We start from the raw sequence: 24057 nt of genomic DNA, 5'->3' as shown, positions 1-24057 counted from the left end.
GATGTCCCAGATAGGACAGAGCATGTGCAAAGGCCCTGAGGCAGGAACATGCCTCCTGTGCTGGCAGAACTGTAGGGAAGCCAGAGCAATTGTGAAACAGAGAAGGACCCTTTAGTCCTTTCCCCCAGCCCCCATGTCCTCAGCCTGCTTCTTGTCCATGGAAAAGCTTTAGCCAAAGTGAAAAGTGAAAGTGTTAGTCATTTAGTCATGTCCAACTCTTTGCAAAACCTTGGACTGTAGCCTGCCAGGCTACATGGGATTCTTCAGGCAAGAATTCTGGAGTGGGTAGTCATTCCCTTCTCTAAGGGATCTTCCTGACCCAGTGATTGGACCCAGGTCTCCTACATTGCAGGCAGATTCTTTACCACTGAGCCACCAGGGAAACCAAACATTAAGTTTAATCAGAGAAGTGAGAAAATGCATAAACAAAAGAAAAGCAGTCAAACAGGACAAAGCATTAATGGTTAGTAAGCAAAGTTACCTTTAGTTCCTTATATTCTGAGCCCTATCCTGGGAGGTTGTGTTATACTAAAACCCCCACCAGGTGGAAGATGTTAACTACATGATGACTAGACCGTAGCGATGATGTAAGCTGCCACGATTCCTAAAACTGGCCTCAAGGAAATGGAAACAAACTGACCCTGGAGCTGAATATTAGTCATACTTATAACAATCAACATGATACTGGTAATCATCTCAGACCACTGGTGACCATTTCAAGATGACTGTCAGAGCTGACTGTGCTGTTTCAGCATGAAGCCCCCTCCCTCTGCCTATGAAAGCTCTTGCCCGCTGGATGTAGTTGGGAGAAATGGGGAGGGAATTGGCCTTTGGACAGGAGTTTGCCTTCTCCTCTGGTTGCTGACATCCAAAAGAAAGCAAACTTTCCTCTTCATCAGCCTTGCCTCTTTAATGTAGAGTGGGAGTTTGGCATTGACATGTACATCTGCTATGTTTAAAATAAATAACCAACAGGAACCTACTGTATACAGCACAGGGAACACTGCTCAATATTTTGTAATAACCTAAATGGAAAAAGAATCTGAAAAAGAATAGATACATGTATATGTGCAGCTGATTCACTTTGTTGTATACCTGATACTAACACAACATCGTTAACTGTACTCCAATATAAAAGAAAAATTAAAAAAAGAAAATACACTCTAGGGTGCAAAGGTGGAAGCAAGGAGATAAACTAATTAAAATGAAAAATTCAACTCTCCTTTCTGTGTAAGTTTAATGAATATGAACCAGAAATTAAGAGACTAGAGTTCAAAATTATATGCAAAGACAATGAAGTTGTAACTACACTAAGTTAAAACTGGTTGGAAGAGAGAGTTCAATAAAGTAGTCGATTCATTTCCTCAGCACCAAATGTCACCAAAGTTTGAAAATATTTTAGAAGAAGTTCATGAATAACCAGTGATTAAACAAATGTAAATTTTGGGAACATTGAATATCTATTGCTACTGCTGCTGCTGCTAAGTCGCTTCAGTCTTGTCTGACTCTCTGTGACCCCATAGTTGGCAGCCCACCAGGCTCCCCTGTCCCTGGGATTCTCCAGGCAAGAACAGTGGAGTGGGTTGCCATTTCCTTCTCCAATGCATGAAAATGAAAAGTGAAAGTGAAGTCGCTCAGTTGTGTCTGACTCTTTGCAACCCTATGGACTGCAGCCTTCCAGGCTCCTCTGTCCATGGGATTTTCCAGGCAAGAGTACTGGAGTGGGGTGCCATCACCTTCTCCGATCTATTGCTAAGTAATAGATTAAAAAAAAACTCCCTCCTTAACATGGGGTCTGGGTTATGAAAATAAACAGATGCCTATTATGATGTTGGAATTGTCTCTTCAAGTACTTTTTGGTCCTGGAAGCCAAAAAAACCAAAAAAGACCACCCGAGAAACAAAAATCAAGACCTTTCATTTGGAACTTAAGGAAACTTGAAAAGTTAAGAATGTAAATCAGCAAGAAAAATGAAGGGAGTCATAGTTTGGACTATTCGTGTTTTTATTTTCAAATTTAAAACATGACTAATGGGAAGAAAAAAAATAGTTGACTCTTCTTCAAGAAACAAAGAAATGGAGAAATAAAAATTCTGATAGAAGGTGAATTTAGCTTGGCAATCGTCCTTCCTGGCAGTCAGAATTATTAGGTTATGAAACAGAGCTCTCTCCATTTCTCCTGGGCGGTTTAGGTTTGGAACAAATTGGACCTGAAAAAGTGTCAAAATTCACAGTAGGAGTGCCTACTCAAAGCACCATTTCTCTCTGAAGTAGGTTACTACATTCACCCAGGGAAATTTCTATTGAATTATAATTAGGTGGCTAATTAAAAAGTGGATTACCAACTATATTAAAATATGAGAGAAAAATGTGCACATCTTTCATTCTTTAATTTAGAAAATCCACTGCTTCCTTAAAAAATTCTCACTGGAAAATTCCATATATAATACCCATGTTTCCTTTTTTTCTTTTAAATCAAAGTTATTGAAGCAAGTCTAGGATTTTGTTTGTTGAGGTAATAGAACTAATTTGAGCTTCCCCATTAATAAAAAACGTGCCTCTACCTCATAGTTATCAGTCTTTAGAATGAGAACTGCTGGCTGTGAAAAATAGTGCAAGGTTCCTAGAAGAAATAATAATAATGAAAATAATAACTGCTACCATTTAGTCACTGCTAATATATATTAAATTCTAGATGTCTCGTTTAATTCTCAGTAACTCTATGTTACTGAGAGAATTATAGCTGTCACCTCATGTATCTATTAGCCCTGTTACAGTAATTTTATGCCTATTAAACAGATAAGGGAACTAAACTCAGTGAAGTTAGGCAAATTATTCAAAATCACACCGCTTAATGGTGTGAAATCCAAGCTCAGATCTTTTTGACCTAAGAAAGTGAAAGTCTCTCAGTCCTGTCTGACTGTTTGCCACCCCATGGACTATACAGTCCATGGAATTCTCCAGGCTGGAATACTGGAGTGGGTAGCCTTTCCCTTCTCCAGGGCATCTTCCCAACCCAGGGATCGATCTCAGGTCTCCCACATTGCAGGTGAATTCTTTACCAGCTGAGCCATAAGGGAAGCCCAAGAATACTGGAGTGGGTAACCTATCCCTTCTCTAGCGGATCTGCCCGACCCAGGAATCAAACCAGGATCTCCTGCATTGCAGGTGGATTCTTTACCAAGACAATCTTGTATTAAGCAAGAATTTTGCCTTCCTTAAAATATTTTAACATTAAGCTAAAACTGTATGGTTGCAGTCAACTGATTTTGAAACTGATACTGTTCATGTACCCTATAAGCAGTTAATCAGGATCTTTTATTAATGAGAAGACCATATTTCCTAGCCATTTGTCCAGACATCAGTTTATTTTATAAAGTAAATGATTGTCAGGAGACTCCTCAGCTATTACTAACAGCAAAAGTTAAAAAGAAAAAGTCACCTATTACTATAGGTTATTATTTGTCTTTCCCTATTTTCTTCTAATTTCTAAGAAAGTAAAAATTAAATGACAGCCCTTGAACTTTGGTATGATGCAATTTATGAGCTTGCTACCTTAGTCACATATTAAGTGGGTCAGTCTATTTCTAAAAACACTTAAAAATTGGCCGCCCCAAGTAGATGACTTAGCAGACAGGCACAACTGACTGCTGGGATGGGCTTCCTGAATCGCTTACTCAGTTCCCATACGCGGCAGGTGACTTGGGGTTCTTTCTCAAATAATGACAGCCATAACATCGTAACTATGCTAATTTTTACTGGAGAGCCTGTTGTATGTCAGACACTGTGCTCATTGCATATATTACTCCTCCTTGCTCCAGGATTTCTCAGTTGTGGTTCCACCTTTTGGGCTGGATGGGTTTTCCTTTGTGGCGGGTGGTGGGGGGCGGTAGCAGGGGGTGTCCTGTGCATCCTGGGGAGACTTGAAACATCCTTGGCCTCTACTCCCCAGATGTCAGCACACATACCTCCTCCAGTTGTGATAAGCTGAGGCCATCTCCAGATATTGCTAAATGTCTCCTGAAGGGCAGAATCACCCCTAGTTGAGAGAGAGCCTTTCTGTTTTACTCCCTCAACAGTGTGAGGGAGATTGGTACTATTAGAGTAGTAATATGGCTGATGAGGAAACTGTGACTACAAGAGGTTTAAGGCTCGCAGTTAGTAAATTACAGAGCACACAGATCACCTATCTCTTGAATGCTATTTTTCTACGGTTGAAACTCATAAGTGAAGGTCTGCCCTCTTTCCCACCCTCTTTTTTATTTATTTATTTGACTGTACCAGATCTTAGTTGCAGCATGTGAGATCTAGTTCCCTGATCAGGGATTGAACCTGCACCTCCTGCATTGAGAGTGTGACATCTTACCCACTGGGCCACGAGGGGAAGTCCCTTTCCCACCCTCTTCATGCCTGTATTTCACTATGGGGTGGAGCAGTGGGAAAGAAGAGATGGTGCATGTGCACAGAATTTCTATTGTACAGATTAATTCCACTGTAATTGGAATTTTGAAAACTAATGAAAAAAATTACAAGTGTTACATGATCCATTCTCAGGGTTTTTGAATTGATCTGATTTAATTCTTCCCAATTAGCATGCCATTATGGAGGAGTATTATGCTGAGAATCAATATTACACTAAACACTAATATTTTATTCAGTATTAAAAATTTATACAAATGGTAATACAAGTGCTTTATTCCTACTTTCTCTAAATGAGAAGAAATGCTTCCTTAGGGCAATTCTAGCTACAAAGAAAATGTTATCTTCTGAGAAGACTATTGGTATTACATTTGACATAAATCATTGCTTACATGAATCAGTAAGATTTAATTGAATGAAATTTATTTTATTGTAAAGTGTACATATTTTTCAGGATGTCAGATTGTTTTCCTTTTTATACCTATAGTGTAATCCCATGTTAAGATGACAATAAAATGACATTATCATGCAGTACTGCTAATCCGGACAAAATATAACTGTCACATTGATTGTAGGATATAATTTTTTTCTTCTTCTTTTTTTCTATTACTACCCTTTTTTGAGTTAGATATAGTCTTAGACTGGAATTTGAATCTACATCCAGATTCTGCATCTTATATCTTCTTTGCAAAGAGGAATTAATAAGCCTAATAGATAAACAGTACACTAGATAAACATCTAATTAATAGCTACCTAGAAAGAGGTCAGTTAGGTGTGGTTTAAAACAGATATTTCAAATCTGCTTTCCAAACTGGGTCCCCTCTCCCAGCATCAGGCCTTGCCGTGGTCTCTGGTTTTAGACCCTGGGTCCCCTGCATGCATCCTCCCGTTCTCCCTCGCCTCTCCCTTCATCTTGCCTGTCCGTCTGTTGCTTCTCCCCTCACAACTTCAATAGCTTCTTCAAACTTCCAAACTAGGGTAGCACCATGAGATTACCATAGTTTTGATCTCATGAAGGCATTTATGATTTTTTAAATAACTTACATACTTAAATTCCCAACTTCTCATATATTTTAAAACCATAAGGAAACTATGCCTTTTAAAACATACCTAACTTTGTGAATTACTATACTTTGTTCTTCAGTATTAGAAAAGTTTTGCTCCATATTTTAGTAATCTCCCAGTTGGGTTAGCAAGTTCAGTATGTTAATATGCACATACTTTGAAAAAGCTAGTCTTCAGGAAAAGGATGCTTATAATTCCAAAGGCATATTAGAAGTTAAAAACTGCCATGGAAAATCTAAGCAGGAAAAAGAAACACTGATTAAATAAAGCTAACTGAAAAATTAGAAATTGAAGGTATGTTCAGCATGGCAATCACAGTTACAAACAGGAAAATTTAAACTAAGAAAATATTTAATTGGTTGACTTTTCTAAAATATTGATTGGATTTCATTAATAAGCATTTTATGCATATGGCTATTCTGAAAGTTTCTTTAAAAATGAAAGACTTATGCCTTAATGAGACATATTATCACATGAACATATTTGAATCTGGCTTATGAAAAATAGGACTTTAGAATTTAAAATGTGTGCCTAAAATGCAAATATATTTAATTAACTGAAAACCCATAAGACAGGACTTCTTCAAATAAGCAATTACTTCAGGGACTAATCGTGTAAATAGGATCCTGATTCATTAGCACAAATACCCATATGAGAGAAGGATAAGCAAATTTTATTCCTTAGGTTATTTATGCACACGTGGTAATATCTCATTAATTTAAGAATTCAATAAATTTAAAATCTTTTGATAATTTGCTCATGAGCTGGGCTGATGTTTACCTTTTTTTGCAAACATTTTATTTATAGGTAGATAACATATGGTGTTTTAAACATTTATTTTCAATCTCGTACACTTTTTAGACAGAATAAGCTATTTTCAATGAACCTCAGGCACTTTACAAGCTTCTACATACACCCAATCTATATGCTAATAACAAAATGTTCATATGATTCATTGTAAGAGGTCTCCTTACAATGGAGAAATCTCCTTAAGGATTTCTGTTTTATAATGTTTTGTTGAAGTTACTATATGTAGTTTAAAGTAATAAAAACCACATTTGTTTAAAGTTATCTGTAATTCAGCCTTCCCACACATTCATATATGCCCATCTCCCTAATTCATTAGAAAAAATGAAATTTTGCAATATTCACAGCTACACATCTAGAGAGAATCTTCCTTTTAAATAGGCACTAGGACACATACAGAAAAAATACAATGACGTGTGAAAATAAATGATTTTGTGAGTATGGACAAAGGAGAGTGAAGTGTCTCAAATCAATTTAAGTCCTGTAGGCATAATACACTGGTGAAAACTCAGTAAAATAGCCCTTTCCTCAAAAGGTGATGTCACTCACTTGGGATGACTGAGTTCTAATCACTTGCCTGCAAAGTGATAATAAGTTTTTCCAATTAAAGACAGTCAGTTCCTAGGCCAAAGGGGTGGATACTCCAAACGAGGACATCTGGGATGAAGAGAAGTGCCACAGCACAGATCTGGCATTTCTAAATCTTGCTTGTTTGTGGCCATGACTTTTCAGCATCCACATGTCAATTTTCTGCACAAGATGCTAAAGAATCTTAAAACTGTTTATAAAGCGAGTAGAAGAATTCTTTTATTTTAGTGACCAAAACTCATACATAGAACAAAATGACTCAAAATTCTAAGCCAGATAATATATATTTCACACTGACACACACCACAACTGAACGAACAAACTGAACATTCTCTTTTCTATGAAACACACCGACGGCAAATCTAAATATTAGAAGTCATGCCATCTTCATGCTAGAAGTAGTTCCAGTTGTTTTTAACATTGTGAGAAGATTAGAACTATCCCTATTAGTAGTTACTTACCATACAAAGGGGAAAAACAAGCTCCAATTCCATTTTCATGACTTAATGAAGAATACTTGCTGAAAGAGGACTCTTATCGTGTGTTTCTGGATAGTTACACAACCTGGGTAGGAGATACAAGCACAGAATGTTTCATCATCAAGGAGAAAACTTCTCAAAAAATACTGGTTTGTTATATCAGTGATTTCTTATCTGAATGAGTGCTATCCCAGCCAACTGTATGCTATTCACAAATCAATCAGGTGTCCTCGAGAGTTTGAGCAAGAGAGGCTGGAATGACCACCACCATTAGGGAAAGAAGACGGGGGGTGGGGGGGGGGGGGGGGGGGGGGGGGGGGAGGGAGGGGTGCTGCGTCGCACTGGGTATTTGCATGAAGTGAAGGTCCTTCACTTCACTCAGGCTCAGTTCTTCATCTGCCTTGTAGGGTACTAATGCCAGCTATTTGAGGGACTGCTCTCACAAGCAAATAAGACCATGTATAGAAAGATGTTTAGTCAACAGTAAAACTGTTTCGTTTATTTATCCTCTGATTCTGTTGTAAGGATCTGAGGTGGCTTCCAACAAGAAAAATATGAATAAAAATAAGGAAACAGGGACTTTCCTGGAGGTTCAATGTTTAAGACTCAGTAGATTCAATCCCTGGTTGGGGACTTAAGATCCCACACGCCTTGAAAAAAAAAAAACGTTGAGAGTAAAAAAGGAAGATGTATACATGCTACCTATATTGGTTAGCACTTGACTGAAGGTATAGTTTAGACTTAAGTTTCTTGGTAATTTAGGGAAAAGGAAGACACAGTTTCTTCTTAATCTTCTATTAGAGAAGAAACGATACATTACTTCCCCTAAAGAAGCCAAGTATTTTATCCTCTGGATATGAAATTCATCGAAAATTTAAAGCATGTAAAACATGATACAGGGGTATTGACAAAAAAATGGATTATTCTGTTTAACAGGAATAGGGCTGACAACTATGAAAACCAAGGGCAAAGGAGTACTTCTTTTTCTTGTTTGTGCTGGGTCTTTGTTGCAGCGTCAGGCTTCCCTAGTTGTGGCGCATGAGTTTAGTTGCCCTGCAGCTTGTGGGGTCTTAGTTCCTTGACTGGGGATCAAACCTGATCCCCTGTGTTGGAAGGCGTATTCCTTAACAATGGACCACCAGGAAGCTCTGACACAGGGTACTTTTGCTTGGAGGTAGTGCATGCCAAGTTGCTTCAGTCGTGTCCCACTCTTTGTGACCTCATGGACTATAGCCCACTAGGCTCCTCCATCCATGGGATTCTCCAGGCAAGAATACTGGAGTGAGTTGCCATTTCTTCCTCCAGGGGATCTTCCCGACCCAGGGATCGAACCTACATCTCTTAACATCTCCGGTAGTGGCAAGCAGGTTCTTTACCACTAGCGCCACCTATTACTGCTAAGAAAATTGTCTTACTCCTAGAGACACACCTGGTGCTTTACTTAGGGAAATCCTAACTGTAAGCACAATTCACTCCCAAGTAACAAGTCATCCAAATCTCTTCCCTTGCTGCGCCTTCCTAACAAACACATAGGAGCTCCTGAGCTGAAGTCAGGTTCTCAGCAGTGAGGAGAAATTTCTGAAGGAAGTCACCGATGGCTTGTGACCCTAGTCCAGTCAGTGTTCATTAATATAAATAGGGGGTAAAGCTGCAAAGATAATGAGCCCAAATATGATATAGTATTGACTGCCACACAGCCCTTTTTGTGGGGCCATTTCAAAAGGGAAAGGATAAGAAAGGGAAAGGTATATGATCTTATGATCATACTGTCAGTGAAACATATCCCAGCACAAGGCTCTTCCTTGAAATCCACATGTTTTCCTGACTTCCTTGAAATCTCACTTAAAAACCTTGTTTTTGTTTGAGTCTCTGAGCAAGTAATAGCTGGTCTTTCGGTTGTACCCCTTGGAACATTCTACATAAGAGTTCATATGCACTGAAATGTTTGTAGATTTTCCACTTTCTCTGCTGTCAGGAAGCCCAGCTCCAATTAAAATATATGTACTATTAAAAAAATTATTTTCTTGGCTCCAATGCATGGCATGTGGGATCTTAGTTCCCTGACCTGGGATTGAACCCATGCCCCTTGCATTGGAAGCATGGAGCCTTAACCACTGAACCACCAGAGAAGTCCCAGTCTTGCAGGAAACTCCTCTCAGTTTTCTTCTTCTGGCTCCTCTGCTTCCTCCCCTTAAGCAGGGGCCTTCCTTCAGATTCTCTACTTGGCAGCAATTTCATTCACACCCACAGCTTAAGTTGTCTTTTTTGATGCTTCTCCAGGCTGGATCCTCCTCCCCAACCTCTTCTGAATTTGCTTTTTTTCCCCCTGCCTAGCATCAATCGTACTGTCACCCTCTGTGGCGTGAACACTTGGAGTCATCCTCAGTCTTCTCCTCCATCGCTGCACCTTCGTACAGAACATACCACCTGACTGTGGCCTCTTGGCACACAAACGTCATTTCCCTTTTACATGTCAAAGGCCACTGTGATCAATAACACATCTAGCCTCCATCATCTCCCTTCTAGGTAGTGGCCTCTTTTCTCATGTACTGCTACTTCCAGTCACCATCATTTCCCAGGTTTCAGGGTGGATCCTGGTTTTCTTCCTAAACCTTCGTGCTTCCCCACTTGCTTGAAAGCGTCCAATATTTCTTTAGTCCCTAGCAGATCAACTCTAAAACTTCTCAGCAGAGAAGTTTCCAATAGCTGAGATCAGTATATTGACCACATTTAACATAAACTTTCCAGTCCTACTAAACCATTTCCCCTCTCTGTAGCCCTCTCTGCAAAAGCTGTTTCCTGCCTCCATGACTTTTTTACTAGCTTTCTGCTTCTGAAATGTTCATCTCTTAACACCCAGTTCAGACACTACCTCTTTCAGGCATTGTCCTGAATTCTTGAGTAGAACCCACTGTACCCTCCTCTATAAACCCAAAGTTCCTTAAATGTACTCTTACTACAAGATTCATATTTATAATACTCTGGCTTTATTTTCAATAGCTATAAATACAGCAGTGCAAAGAGCTCTCAGAAAGTTTATAATCTAGCTAGGGAAACCCTGCTTTATTCACATTTCTAACTTCCCTGGTGTAGTATCTCATGCTTGAATATTGTGAATGCTATATAAATAATAGGTGATTAGATGGTTTTTAAAGGTCAGATAGCACCATGGAATGCTCTGAACATAGGGGTAAGACACCATTTTAGAAACTTTTCTGAGTAAGCAGCAGTAGCAAGACTGTCCAAATTTTGAAGACAAAAGTAATGAAAGAGGACCAAGAAAAAGCCCCAATATAGGTAGAAGTGTCTCTTCTCTCTCTCCATTATTTTTAACAAATTTGTTTGATCAGTTTATAAAAATCAAGTAAGTGTTTATACCTGAGGAAAAACATTGCATTTAAAAAAATCAGATCACAGAATAGTCCTTAGGCATTTGAGATTATTACACAGATTATATTTTATGGCAAATTGCCCATTAGGGATCGAAAATGTCTTTCCAGTCGGTGCCTGTCCCCCTGCTTCATACACATAAGATAGTTTACTGTTTGTTGGATGCAGGAGTGCTGAGTCATCCACTTCTCTCTCGGCAGCTGCCCTCCAATAGCTCTATTCCCCTTTACAGCCAAACCACTGTAAATAATTTCCATGCTCTTCTTTCCTTACTTCCTGTCTGGTCTGGAGCTCACACCACCTGAGTCTCACCTCTGCCTTATTTCAGTGCTCACTGCGCTGGGACCCTGCCTCCACTCCGCTCCCTTGGGGTGGGCTCACAAGAGTGAGCTGTCGAGGGACAGGGAGGGGAGCTGAGGCTGCCACTCATGCCACAGAAGCTGCTGAGAACATTCTCTTTAATGTCTCTGCCCACGGCCTCTCCCTTCCCCCAGCAATGCCTGCAATGGGTGAGGCTGGGCAACACTGCTTCGTGAACATTCGGTTTACTTATGCCACTCACAAGAGCACCGAGTGGGTGAACAGACAGCTCATAAAGTCCTCTAGCCGCAGGTTTGCATTTTCTCTCCAAATCAGACCCCAGAACCTTGGACTGTTTGGTGTATAAATTCCACCAAGCTATACTCTGTCTCTAGAGGTCACCAACGTGTCAAAATGACTTTCCTGTCTACCATGCCCGCTCCCTGAATGTCTTCTTAAGACAGATGTAAACTAGGAGCATGTGAAAGAGTCTCTGACATGCTTGACCGCGGTCAGAACTGGTTACAGCTCTGTTACCCAGACATATCATTTAGGAATTTCTGTGTGAGTCCATGCTCAGCCACTCGGGCATGTCCAGCTCTTTGTGACCCCATGGACTGTAGCCTGCCAGGCTCCTCTGTCCCTGGAATTTCCCAGGCAGGAATACTGGAGTGGGTTGCCATTCCCTTCTCGAGGGGATCTTCCCAACCCAGGGATCGAACTCACGTCTTGGGTGTCTCCTGCACTGGCAGGTGGATTCTTTACCACTGAGCCATTTCTCTTTAATTCAAAACAAATGTCTCCTTTCAGTCTTCCACAGTCCAGGCAACTGACTACCCCCACCTTCTCAAAATGGAACCCTTGCTCCCTGGCTCCCATGACCCAGCAGTCTCCTGGGTTTCCTTCTCTTTCTTCTGCTCCTCCTTAGGCTTGTCCTTCACTTGGTGGCCATGATGGATTTGAATTCCTCCAGGCTTCGGTCCTAGCATTCTCTGCCATCGGTGACTTTATAACCTTTCTCTGCACGTCATCTCCATCTGTGGATCCTATCGGTCATATCCAGACCTGTGAATGTGGAGATGCATCACAAGTTTCCATCTCTGGGTGGGACTCCAGAGGTCTCTGATACGCTTCACACCCATAACCAAATGTCTGCTTGCTCTACCCTGTGTCAATTCCAAGACGTCTCCAACTCCGCATGTCCAGCACTGAATTTAGCGTCAGTCTTCACAGACTCGTTCTCTGCCAGTGTTCCCTGACACTTTCTCGGGGGCTCCACAGAGGACGACCTGTCAGTTTTACCTTCTGTATATCCTTAGAATCCATTGACAGCTTAGAATTCATCCTTCCTCCCCTAGGCCAAGTTACCAGTACCTCTCTGTTCAAAAAGTTCAGCTGATCTGCGTAACTTAGGTCCCTTGCCAACTAGTACTCTTCATTGTAGCCAGAAACACCTCTTTGAAACAAAATTGATGATGTGACTATAATCCCCTCCCTCAAAAAGCCCCCCAAACCCACCTTCTTATTGGTTTTAGGATAAAAGAATATGCCCTGCTATGGCTAAAAAGCCTTTCATGGTGATAACCTCTGAGTGCATCTGCAGACTCCAGCTGTTCACTGTGTCCTCCGGCCACTCGCCTTTCCTTGTCTCTCATGCTGCCCCTGCTCGCTTCTGCTTTCCGTAAGTTATGACTTTCTCATACGTCATGCTTTCTGCCAATACTCTGTCTAGTTGACTACAGCATGTAGTCAGCATGTAGATCTCATTTTCTAGGATCATATGTCTCTCTTTAGTATCATTTAGAACGGTTGCATTTTCATACCTATTGTGTCATTCTCTTTTTTGAAATGATATTTTTATTTATTTGGCTGCAACAGGTCTTAGTTGCAACATGCAAGATCTGTTAGTGGCAGTGTGTGATCTCTGAGTTGTGGCATGTGAATCCAGTTCCCTGACCAGGGATAGAACCAGTCCCCCTGCACTGGGAGCGCAGAGGCTTAGCCACTGGACCACCAGGCAAGTCCTGTATTTGTGTCATTCTTTTACCCTCTGTCTTCCCCACTAGCTTGAAGGCCAAATGAGGGCAAAGAATATCTGATGTAATTCACTGCATCCTAACGGTGTCTGGCACATAGTAGGCACTCACTAAAGACAACTTTATTGAAAGTATGAGTGTATGAAATAAATATGAAAATAAACCTAGATTAAAGTCAGCAAGAAAAATGTACTCATATTCTACTGTGGAAAAATTCTAAAATAAGCACAGTATTGAGATGAGCTTTAGATGGATTTAAGAAATTAAAGTAGGAGGACTTCCTTTCTCACCCAGATTCAGTAGTGGGTAGACGGGAATGGTAGAGAATTTTTAATGAAAAATTTCACCTGGATTGAAAAGCAGCTGATTTTAGTACATAAAAAATATGCCAAGGTATGAAGGTAGTACTTTCTAATCTAATTCCTGCAATTTTTGCCACTGCATATACTGAACCAGAGCCATCACAAGGGCAGGAATAGAGGATTAGGACCAGAGATAACTGGGGAGGCAAAGGAGAGATGAGATTTCAAAAAACATTTATGTTTCTGGATTGTGGCTATTGGGCTGGATATGCCTTTTTATATCTTTGCTTCTAAAACTCATGTCATTACATGCACTATAATTGTCTCTGCTTCCATATGGTGACAGAATTCTATCCACTGTATCAAGATCTCAATACATAGGCAAAGCGAACATGTTGCATTAGTTGTTTCCCCTCAGTTACTTGACAAGTACAGGACACCCCCCTTCACCCCAATAATGAAACACAAATTTAGTCAATTAGGATAGTATCAGTATCGTGAATGTACTTTTGCAATTACGAGAGTAAAAACATTCCACACTGAAATAAGAAATGCCATCTGATTTCCATTTAACACAAGGGGGAGAAACACCTTCCATTTAAGAATGACAAATAAAGCTGGCAGTGTGATCCGTTTATAGTCCCTCAGAGAATGCCACAAATCCACATAACGTTCTGAGGAGCTAGTTATTGTATTTGCTGTGTCGAAGAGAAGGCCTGGAAGTCTCTGACGGTCTGCTAGCCAAGGAAACTGAGGTTAGCTGGAAGAATGTGCAAATTTAGTCAGCATCCTCGGTGTACACCCCTTAAAGGGGAGCAGGAAAGCGCTGGCTGTTGTCTGTGCATAGTGTGCCTCAGCAGGAGGGGTGGAATGCTGCAGGATACACCCTGGTCTTCTTTGTCTGTTCCCCACCCTTCTGCCCTTGCGTTCTTTTTATTCAGTTGCTCAGTCATGTCAGAATCTTTGCAACCCGATGGACCACAGCACGCCTGTGGGTTCCCTGTCCTTCACTATCTCCTGGAGTTGGCTCAAACTCATGTCCATTGAGTCAGTTATACCATCCAGCCATCTCATCCTCTGTTGCCCCCTTCTCCTGCCTTCAACCTTTCCCAGCATCGGGGTCTTTTCTAATGAGTCGGCTCTTTGCATCAGGTGGCCAAAGTATTGGAGCTTCAGCATCAGTCCTTCCAATGAACATTCAGGGTTGATTTCCTTTAGGATTGACTGGTTTGATCTCCGTGCTGTCCAAGGGACTCTCAAGAGTCTTCTCCAGCACCACAGTTCAAAAGCATCAATTCTTTGGTGCTCTTTATGGTTCAACTCTCACATTCGTACGTGATCTAGAAGGGTCTTAACTGGCCAAATGAGGCCTCTCTCTATTAGGCCTACTGCTAACAAAAATTACAGAGAGGCATCAAATCTTGATTATAAACATCGACAGTGCTAGTTATTTTTGAAAATGTTACTATAGGTCATTTCCCACTCAGGTACAAGGGCACTTATCAAAAACAAACAGTGGAAATATAATCTCTATTCCTTATTCCTGCACTCAAGCTTCCTTCTTTCAAGCAGCCGTGTGCTGTTAAATATATATACATATATTCATATATAAGTGTATATAAAATATGACCCTCTGCAAGGCATAACTGATTACTTTTTCTCCTTTGCATTGGCTGCTAAAAAACCGCGAATAAAATTTGTTACTATCTTCTAGCAAGAATGTTGAATTTCATGGCATAAATTTTGAGTATGAATCTCTCTCCTGGCCCTATCTTACATTCCTAGCCTTATTTTTTTTTCTTTTGACTCATTTTTTCCTACCTATTTGAAATATATTTTATGTTGCTCTACAGTATGTATTTTTATTAGCCTTTCTCTATAAGCTTTAAATCCTTTCCAGCATATAAATAAAATACACAACATTTATAGATAGCCTTTTTTTTTCCTCTGGAGGGTTGCAAAATTTTCCCAGAGCAACACAATTCATTACCATAAATGAACATTAAGACACTGATGTTCATAGTAATTAAATTTTTTTTTGTGATATTTCGCTCAATATTTCAGTTAGGTTTTCTTAATATTTATGCATACACTTTTATTGCTGAAATTCCTAGCCTGAGGTCCATGGACTCTCTCAAATTATATGCAAAATTTTGTGCATATAAATTTTTATTATAGAGGAGTTTCATTTTAATCCAATTCTGAAAGGTAAACTTGACCCCCCAAATTAAAAATATATACTTTTTCACTGGGATAACCCCAGAATACCAGATCTGGGTCTCTTGGCATTCAACTAAATGACAAAATATTTTTTGACTCCCTACTCAGTGTCTAAAAAAGGATTCTCTGGTGGCTCAAATAGTAAAGAATCTGCCTTCAGTGCAGGAGATCTAGCTTCAACCCCTGGGTTGGAAGATCTTCTGGAGAAGAAAATGACAACCCACTCCGGATATTCTGCCTGGAGAATCCCATGGAGTCTGACAGGCTACAGTCTATATGGGGTCGCAAAGAATTGGACACGTCTGAGCGACTAAGGGCAAGTACAAGTACCTGGCACTGTTTTAATTGCTCAGAAAACAGCAATAAACATGTAGACTTGACCTCTGACCTCAGGGTACTTTTAGTCCAGTAGGGATGAGGGAAGGCAATGAAAAAAACAATGTGAAATATTTGGATGGTAACGTACTGTAATAAAACAAAGTAATGTAATAGAAAATGAATGAGATTGGATGGTCAGGGACAACCTCTCTAAGGAGATGTAATCTTAGCTGAGCCAAGCAAGATTGGAGGGAAAAGCATTCCAGAAAGAGAGACCAGCTAATGCAAAGACCTTCACAGAGATACAAGCTTGTTATCATCCATAACTCTTCTAGAAAATAGGAATGGTCATTCTCCAAATTCACTTTTCAAATTTATTTTCAGTACTTCACTCTCTTTTCCTTGTTTTCATTTTCTTTGAAGAGTTAGATTTCCTAATGTGAGGGAAAGGTATCTTCAGAAAAAGTGCCATGTATTTTATTATACATGAAATTCAGTAAGTAGTTGAGTCTACCATCTTGAAGGGACTATGGGAGATGCCCTGAAGGTGCTCAGCACAGGCTGAATAAAATATAACTGCTATACATGTCAGAGAAGGCAGTGGCACGCCACTCTGGTACTCTTGCCTGGAAAATCCCATGGATGGTGGGCTGTAGTCCATGGGGTCACACAGAGTTAGATACGACTGAGCGACGTAGCAGCAGCAGCAGCAACCATACATGTAACCATAATGTACCTTAAAACAGTCTTGTATTGTTCAGTAACATAGGTTTATGAGCCAAATAGATTCTAGAGCCCAGACGCTTTAATGTACAGTTTGAAACCCAAAGCTCTTTAGCAAGGCAGTCATCGTCTAAAAGCTGAAGATGGATGAAGAAGAAAAGGAACACATAATGAAAATTAGCGTTAAAAATTCTTTGAGATAAGAACACTACTCTATGGCTTGGAAAATGCTCTAAATAGCCTTGACTGTTTTTAAATGTTCTAAATAGCCTTGAATGAAGGTAGATCAATAAATTAGGATATGACTAAAGACCATAAATACCTCCCACATTATTAGCTGTTTTCCTGAATTAAATTGTTTATAAATATATTAAAGAAATAATGCCTGAAATGTAAAGCCAAGGGTAAGGTCACAGAACACTCTGTGACAGTTATAGTGTGCCAGAAACTGTGTGAGATTTCTGAGCTCGTGGCCTTCCAGGTAAAGACTAATCATTACTTCTGTTTTACAGACAGGGAGAAACTGAGGTTTAGAAGAAGTGAAACTGACTCCAGAGCCTCCTCAAATGCCATCATCTCCACCATTATCAGTTAGTTCCATGAAGAGAGGAGGTTTTGTGAATTACAGCTGATAAACTTATCTGCCTTGCTGTTTAAAAGGCTTTGGGGAACCACATTCTGAACAATTCGTCTGAGCTTATCATGTGCAAATTAATTTCAGTACTAACTCAAACAGAACAAGTAAGACAGCAAAGCTGCTATTAAGAGTAAAAAAGGTTACTTGACTTTGGATCAGAGTAAATTATTTGGATTATTTGTAACATACCCTCTCTTAGTGTTAGTCACTCAGTCGTATCTGCCTCTTTATGAGGCCATGGACTGTAGCCTGCCAGGCTCCTCTGTCCATGGGATTCTCCAGGCAAAAATACTGGAGTGGGTTGCCATGCCTTTCTCCAGGGAATCTTTTCAACCCAGGGATTGAACCCAGGTCTCCCGCATTACAGGTAGATTCTTTTACCATCTGAGCCACCAGGGAAGCCCAAAAGTGAGGGCCTGCCCTCTCTGAGGCTAATCCCACTGAAATAACAAGTGTAGTACTAGCAGCAGGAGTGTATCATAGTACTAGGTACTATTTATTGAGTATTTACGCAGTATCACACACTGTTCCAACCACTGTACAACTTCACTTTACCCTCGCAACAACCCCATTAGTAGTCTTTATTATTATTATTCCCAATTCCCAGCCCAAGAGATGAGAGCTTAGAGAAGTTGCCCACATATCAAAGGCTTCCCAGCTTGCTAATGGAGGGGCTTACACAAAGCCCATTGACGCTGGAGCTCAGGCTCCCTGCAGTTCCCCTCCCCCCAGTCTCCCTTTGTTTGATCAGGTTTTCTTCCTAATCGACATGTCAATGAGGACATTCTATTTCCCAACATAGGTTGCTTTAAACCCTTTAGAGTGCAAGCCTCTCCATGATCTGGACTTTTTTTTTAACCTGTCCTAGCTAATTTCTCTAAATTACCTTCGAACCCTATGGGAACTTGCCTCCTCTTAAAGCTTCAGAAGTCCCCTAAGCCCACAATCCAGCTTAAATTCTACTGTTCTTAAAGGCCTTATTCAAATTCCACTTATCCAAGCCATCTTCCAAAGGTCTCTCCAGCCCAGGTAAATAGCCTGAAGAGCTGGCCTCTGCTGTCTACTGCTGCAGGTCACCCTGGTGTGTACAAGAGCTTTGGTGGCCTAGAGACTCCATGGAATTGTATGAGAATTCTGTTGGAAAGTACCATCAGGGATTTTTCTCAGAGGGATGTCCAGAGCTTTTATCAATTTCTTAAAGTTTAACTACCACTCAGCAACTGTCCCTCCATTCCCAACAAACACACACACTTCTGGAAAATAATGACATTAAATGCTAATGTTTCTTGAGCAAGGTGGCCAGATTTAGCAAATAAAAATATTATATGGGACATGGCTTTACTAAAACATGATTTGTTGTATATTTTAAATTCAAGTGTAAACTCAGCCTGCTGTACTTGATCATCAGTCTTATCTTTGAATATTCCATGGATATTAATGTTATTTCTCAACTACACAGAATATAATCATCTAGAGGGCAAGGGGCTTCACTATTTCTCCACTGAATTTAACACTCAACTTTTATTGCTAATTACTGATTCATTTTTCTCACCCAACAGAAACATTTTGGAGTGTTCTTGACTTGGGGCCAATATCAAACCTAGTAGCTAAATCATGATTTTTGCTATAAGGAAAGAGATGTCCATAGTACTTAATGAATGGATTTTGATTATCTCTTCTACTTGCTGGATTCAAACACATTGATTTTTTTTTGCTGTTGTTAAAAAAAAATCCTCTTAGAGGAAATCTGGGAAAGTTAAAAATAGACCACCATTATTATTGGGCCTTAAAGTGAGATCTTCCACCCATCTGATTGAAGACTCATGAAAGGTGTCTGTTAAAAATGCAGTTTTCTGGGTCCAATTTCAGACCTACTAATGTAGAATTGTTCAGAATGGCTCCAAGCTATCTGGGTTTTTAAAAAGTCTTTCGGATGACTTTTATAACCTCTAAAGTTTCAAGACTGTTTTTTATGGCATGTAATACTCAAGCAAAAATTGAGCTTAGAGAAGGAAAGTTATTTTTGTCCTTAAAAACAAGCTATCATTATTTGGAATTCAAAGTATCAGTTCATCTTTTAAATGTATCTGGAGTCTATCACACTAGAGTTAAATGTCCAGCACTGGAGATTGCCCATTCAGAGTTTCCATGTATTTGAACAGAACTGGTAAACTAACTTTAGGTATTAAAGGCTGCCTGATGGATCATTAAAATAGTAAATGAGTCAATGAAGTTTATAGAGGCCATACAAAATTTAAAAAGATTATCTCAACTAGGGTGCTCTGCTGTGTATTAATGCTGCTACCCAGGACTAGTCTGGTAAATCTAAGGATGTTCGGAATTTCTGAAAGAAAGCATCATTGTCCACAACTCCCTCTCTGTTGTTTGGGCAGTCCCTGATATTTTTGATTCTTGGTGAAAGAGTGCTGGTCTGAAAGTGAGAAGGCATAGGATCTATACTTTTGGTTCTGTATTTTTCTGAACTTCTCGTCTCCTTGTCAGTAAAACAATGGTTTAGACAGTGGGATGGTCCCTAAATTCTCTTCCAGTCTCAAGTTTCAGTTATCATCCTGAAGTTGTTTTCTCTGCTGTAAAATATGGGGGTTGGGCCACGTGTGTGTCCATTTGTCCTTTTGTTCAAGGGCAGCCCTGCTGTCTCCATCGCTATACTTGGATCCCCATTCATAATTCAGACTTAGGCTAGCAGAGTAATACTGACGGTACTTCATTTAGGTTATCCACGGAGGGGACAATATATTGGCCGTTAGCACGTGTCCATTCTAAGAGACAATTACTCATTCAGCATATATATATTAATACTTATCAATCACCAGCCATGTGTCATGGTGCTATGCCCCCAAAATAAAATAATGAAAACAAACAAAAACAGCTCTGGCCTGATGCTGATTATGATCTTGAGGTGGGGGGTGATTGGGGGAAGATAAAAACAACCACTGCCTGTAAACTGACACATAAACAACAGCAGTCTGTAATCAGTGGTCTGAAGAATCACTAAGGATAAGATAGAGAATATCAGAGTGACTGGGAGCAGTGACTAGGAAAACTTTTGTGAGGAAGATGCTATTTTCTTAGACCTAAAGGAAGAAAAAGGATAAACAGGGAAAGGGTTGGAGAAAAGGGTAGGACAGGGGAGAACACAGTCAGGAATCCCCCAGAAGGGGCAGCTTAGGTATTTGGCAGCCAAAATCCTGGACAGTCCCTTCTGTCCCCGATAGATAATTTAATCTAAGACTAGAGAAAGGGAATCAGAGGCCCAGAGAGTTTAGGGAACGTAAAAGTGGTGAGTTAGTTAATGGGAGAACTCTTGCATGCTTCAGTCCAGCCAGTGAACCTCTCTTAGGGATCACAGAGCATCAGGAGGTGCCAAAATGCCTTGGTCTAGAGGTTCAGTTTCCTCTTGTGTAAACACACATGGCATCTACTGCCTCAGATTGTTATGGGATTTAATGAGGTCATGTTTCACAGTGTCTGGTATATCGCAACTGCCCAATAAATGCAGAATCTCCTGTGCGCTTGCATCCATAGCAAGTATTGGAAAATAAGTAAGATATTAAGTTACTTGGATAAAGGAAGAGAGACAGCAGAGGAGAAGTTCTGGAATACTGGACTGGTATCTGTGTAGCAGCTATCCATCTGAGAGGCTGAGTAGAAGAAATGAGAAGAAAAGGCCCTGAGCTGCGTGGTTTTGCTCACCCCTTAATCTGCTAGTGCGGAATCTAGAGTTGTCTTCTGAAGACAGAAAAGACCACCCATAGTAAAATTTATACTTTAAGTAGCATAGGGAAAGAGGTTTTACTCTAGGAGACTGGTAAACAGAAGCGTGACACACTATTAAATACATGTCAAGAGAACACTGTTATATTAACATGTCACTCAATCCACTGGGAACAAACTAATTCAATTATCTGCAGAGTATTAAGATGATTTCTGGTGTCAAGGATGCTTAAAAACCAAGCCCATGATATTGGGAGAATGAATAATTTATCCAGGCAACTAGGAAGATTTTCTTTGTCTGTGAACAAAACCGCAGATTGAACTTCACCCTTAAAATACCAAGAGGCATTATTTCATGGATTTTAGCAGACAGCTTATGAGGCCATTCCAAGAAACCTGCTTGCCCTCCTTGTTGACTCACCCAAACCATAAGGGAATATTTATGGTTCAGACATGCTTGAACCAGGGCTGAATATTTCTGTTTCTGAAGTTCACTGGGTCCCTTTCCCCCCAGCCATAAGGTAAATGCCATTCCATATATAGCTTTTTGAAATGCTGCTTTCTTTATGATTCCCTGCCAGTGGTGCCTTATGGGAGAAATTTTATTTCAAAGTTTCACAGGATGCGAATTGAACTCATTATTTTACTCCAAACTCATTGTTTAATTGACAGGAAACATGCATTCTAAATCATCTTGTATGCATGGCAGAAGCAGCGACATAAATTTAACAATGGGTGGATTATTACTAGTTAGCATATTTATGGAATTTTATATTCAGGAAGCATTTTACAAATCTTTTATTAGTTAATCCTTACACTTCGCAGTGCATCTGACAGGTGGTAAACAATGCTTTGGGTTCTAAATTGCCAATACATGAAAAGTTTAATGGGGGGAAAAAATCTACGCCTTTCCTCTGTGTTCCCAAACTTGCTAAGAGCACATTTCTGATCATTTTTCCTCTCACTGGAGACCAAAGCTAGAGGCCTGAAAAGCGGGCTTGCACCCTAAAATTTAAAAGGGAATATATTGGACTCAGTCGTGGATCAAGCGGCTAGAACTAGAGGAAACCTCACAAGACACCCACGTGATATGACAGGATTCCCAACAAAGATGCAGCCCAGTAATACAGCACATAAAAAGGCACATAAGGAAGAAGTCAATTTTTAAAACTGTACAGTGATTTTAGTTCTCAAATCTACCACCACCATCCATACCTGCTGGACTCACTATCTGATGACAACACCGTTACTGTTAATATGCACACATATTTAGTAAAAAACAAAACCTCATTCAAACTAACAGAGTCTGTATTTGCTTCCTGGAAAACTCACACGTCTTAAAAACTCAGCTTCCTCCAACACCCACCTCAAACTCTTTAGAATCCTCCAGTCTGCCCCTTCCAGACACCAGCAGGGGTGAGAGTGCAGGGCAAGGAAAGCTTCTGTGGATCAGAGTTTCATTCTGAAACCCGGGGCTTTCAGGACTAACGAACCAAGAAAAATCAATCTCGAGTCACCTGAGGGCGGGACACCAGGAGCGCAGATGCAGTGCCTACTTTCAGAGGCCCTCAGAGTGGACACGTCCAGTCCAGTCTCTAATCTCTTCTGATTGACCTGACTCTATCCCTCTAATCCCTCAGGCCCCCACCCCCGCCGGTGTGTGTGTGTGTGTGTGTTGGGGGACAGGTAGGCGGGTGCAGAAAACACCCAGATATTTTGCAAGCAAACAAATGCGGCCTTGTGCGTTCTCTCGGTGCCGCTGGGCAGCTGTCCAGAGGTCAGTGTAAGGTAACCCGGTCATCTCCCTTTCAAGGTGCAAGGAGATGCTCCGATCCCTAGCGTCCCCGAGTCTGCGGATACTCGGGGCACTCCGAGAGCGCCCCCATAACCCCGCCCACCCACTCCCCCACCTCCGGCGCGGGCCCGCCCTGCGCTTACGCTACCTGGGGACGCTGGATGCCGCTAGTGGTGGCTCACGATCTTGCCGCCACAGCCCGGGGCTGGTGCGCACGCTTTGTAAAGCCTTCGCGGGGAGGGCAGCCGACCCCGCCCTCTCCACTCCCCCGCCCCCCACCCTTTCCTACCTCGGGCCCCCTCTCCCGTTCCTGCCCCCACGCAGCCGCCTCGCCCTGGCGGCCGCGGCCTCCCTTGGTGAGGGCTGTTAGTTCCGTCCCACCCTCGCGGCCAGCTCGGGAGTCCTCCGGGCGGGCGGGGCCCTGGGCCGCTTCCCTGCCTCTGGAGCCGTCGCCCCACGTGGGTCAGCAGCCCCTCGCCACCCTCTGCGGACTTGGTTGCCCCGGGTGCTCGCGACCCCGCCCTTCTCCACGAGGGGCCACGCCCCGGAGTTGGCATCCCTACCACCCACCTCTGGGACTGGGTGGGGCCACCGGCAGGGGGGCGACTCCTACACCTGGAGGCCAGGTCCGGAACGTTTTGGCGTTTTGGCCCTGTCCAGGGTCAGCTTTTTCTGGCAGGGACGTTCTGCAGCTGAGAAATGGGAAGTCTGCGGGTTGTGCTGACAACATAAACCACACCGCGCTGCATCTCGGCTCTCTTGTAGTTTGCACAAAAATTCTCCATCATCTTAGGCGTGTTCACCTTTCAAAGCCCCAGCCCAGAGTCATTTCAGTGAAAGGTTAAAGGAACTTAATTTTAAAATAAAAAGTCAATGCTGGAATCCAATACATGATGTGTTAGCTCTTCCCCAAGCTTTAAGTATGGTTACCTCTGAATAATTCAGACTTTCCAGTGACCAGGAATACCTAGGGCGGTCACTATGTCGTATCTCCATATCACTAGAACTTCGGGTCCCTTTACTCTTCGTTTTCATTTTCCCTGCGATGTGAGGGAGGAGGGAAAATGGAATGCAACAAAATCAATTTGAAGAGCTTTTAACAGCTGGTATAAAACTTTATGGGAGAGGCAGTCTGCAATCATTGAAAATAAGATTCTGAAATTATCTGTAGACCTCACACTTCAGTTTTACCGTTTTGCTAGAGTTTGAGTAATGGAGGGCTAGAGGTTTCTATTATTTTTAGC

General features: G+C 41.3%; 2 long non-coding RNA genes across 4 annotated transcripts in view; one reads left to right on the top strand and one right to left on the bottom strand.

The window, feature by feature from the left end:
- Positions 1-17436, top strand: part of LOC120865243 — a 60646-nt gene extending 43210 nt beyond the window's left edge. The window contains exon 2 of the long non-coding RNA XR_005721342.1: positions 17159-17436. This is a non-coding gene — a long non-coding RNA (uncharacterized LOC120865243). The remainder of the gene's footprint in view (positions 1-17158) is intronic.
- LOC120865241 overlaps positions 1-23062 on the bottom strand; it is a 40823-nt gene extending 17761 nt beyond the window's left edge. For 2 of the 3 annotated variants that reach the window (XR_005721341.1, XR_005721340.1), the window contains exons 1-3: positions 22962-23062; positions 22385-22502; positions 7340-7442 (exon numbers count right to left, since the gene is read on the bottom strand). This is a non-coding gene — a long non-coding RNA (uncharacterized LOC120865241). Of the gene's footprint in view, positions 1-6146; positions 7443-22384; positions 22503-22961 lie in introns of those variants that run through there. The other variant, XR_005721339.1, reaches the window with a different exon arrangement.
- Positions 23063-24057: the final 995 nt, after the last annotated feature.

The sequence above is a fragment of the Oryx dammah genome, unplaced genomic scaffold, assembly GCF_014754425.2.
Source record: "Oryx dammah isolate SB20612 unplaced genomic scaffold, SCBI_Odam_1.1 HiC_scaffold_6, whole genome shotgun sequence".
In the NCBI taxonomy this organism is placed as follows: Eukaryota; Metazoa; Chordata; class Mammalia; order Artiodactyla; family Bovidae; genus Oryx; species Oryx dammah.
Note: the sequence above shows the minus strand (reverse complement) of the source record. Positions and strands in the feature narration are given on the sequence as shown.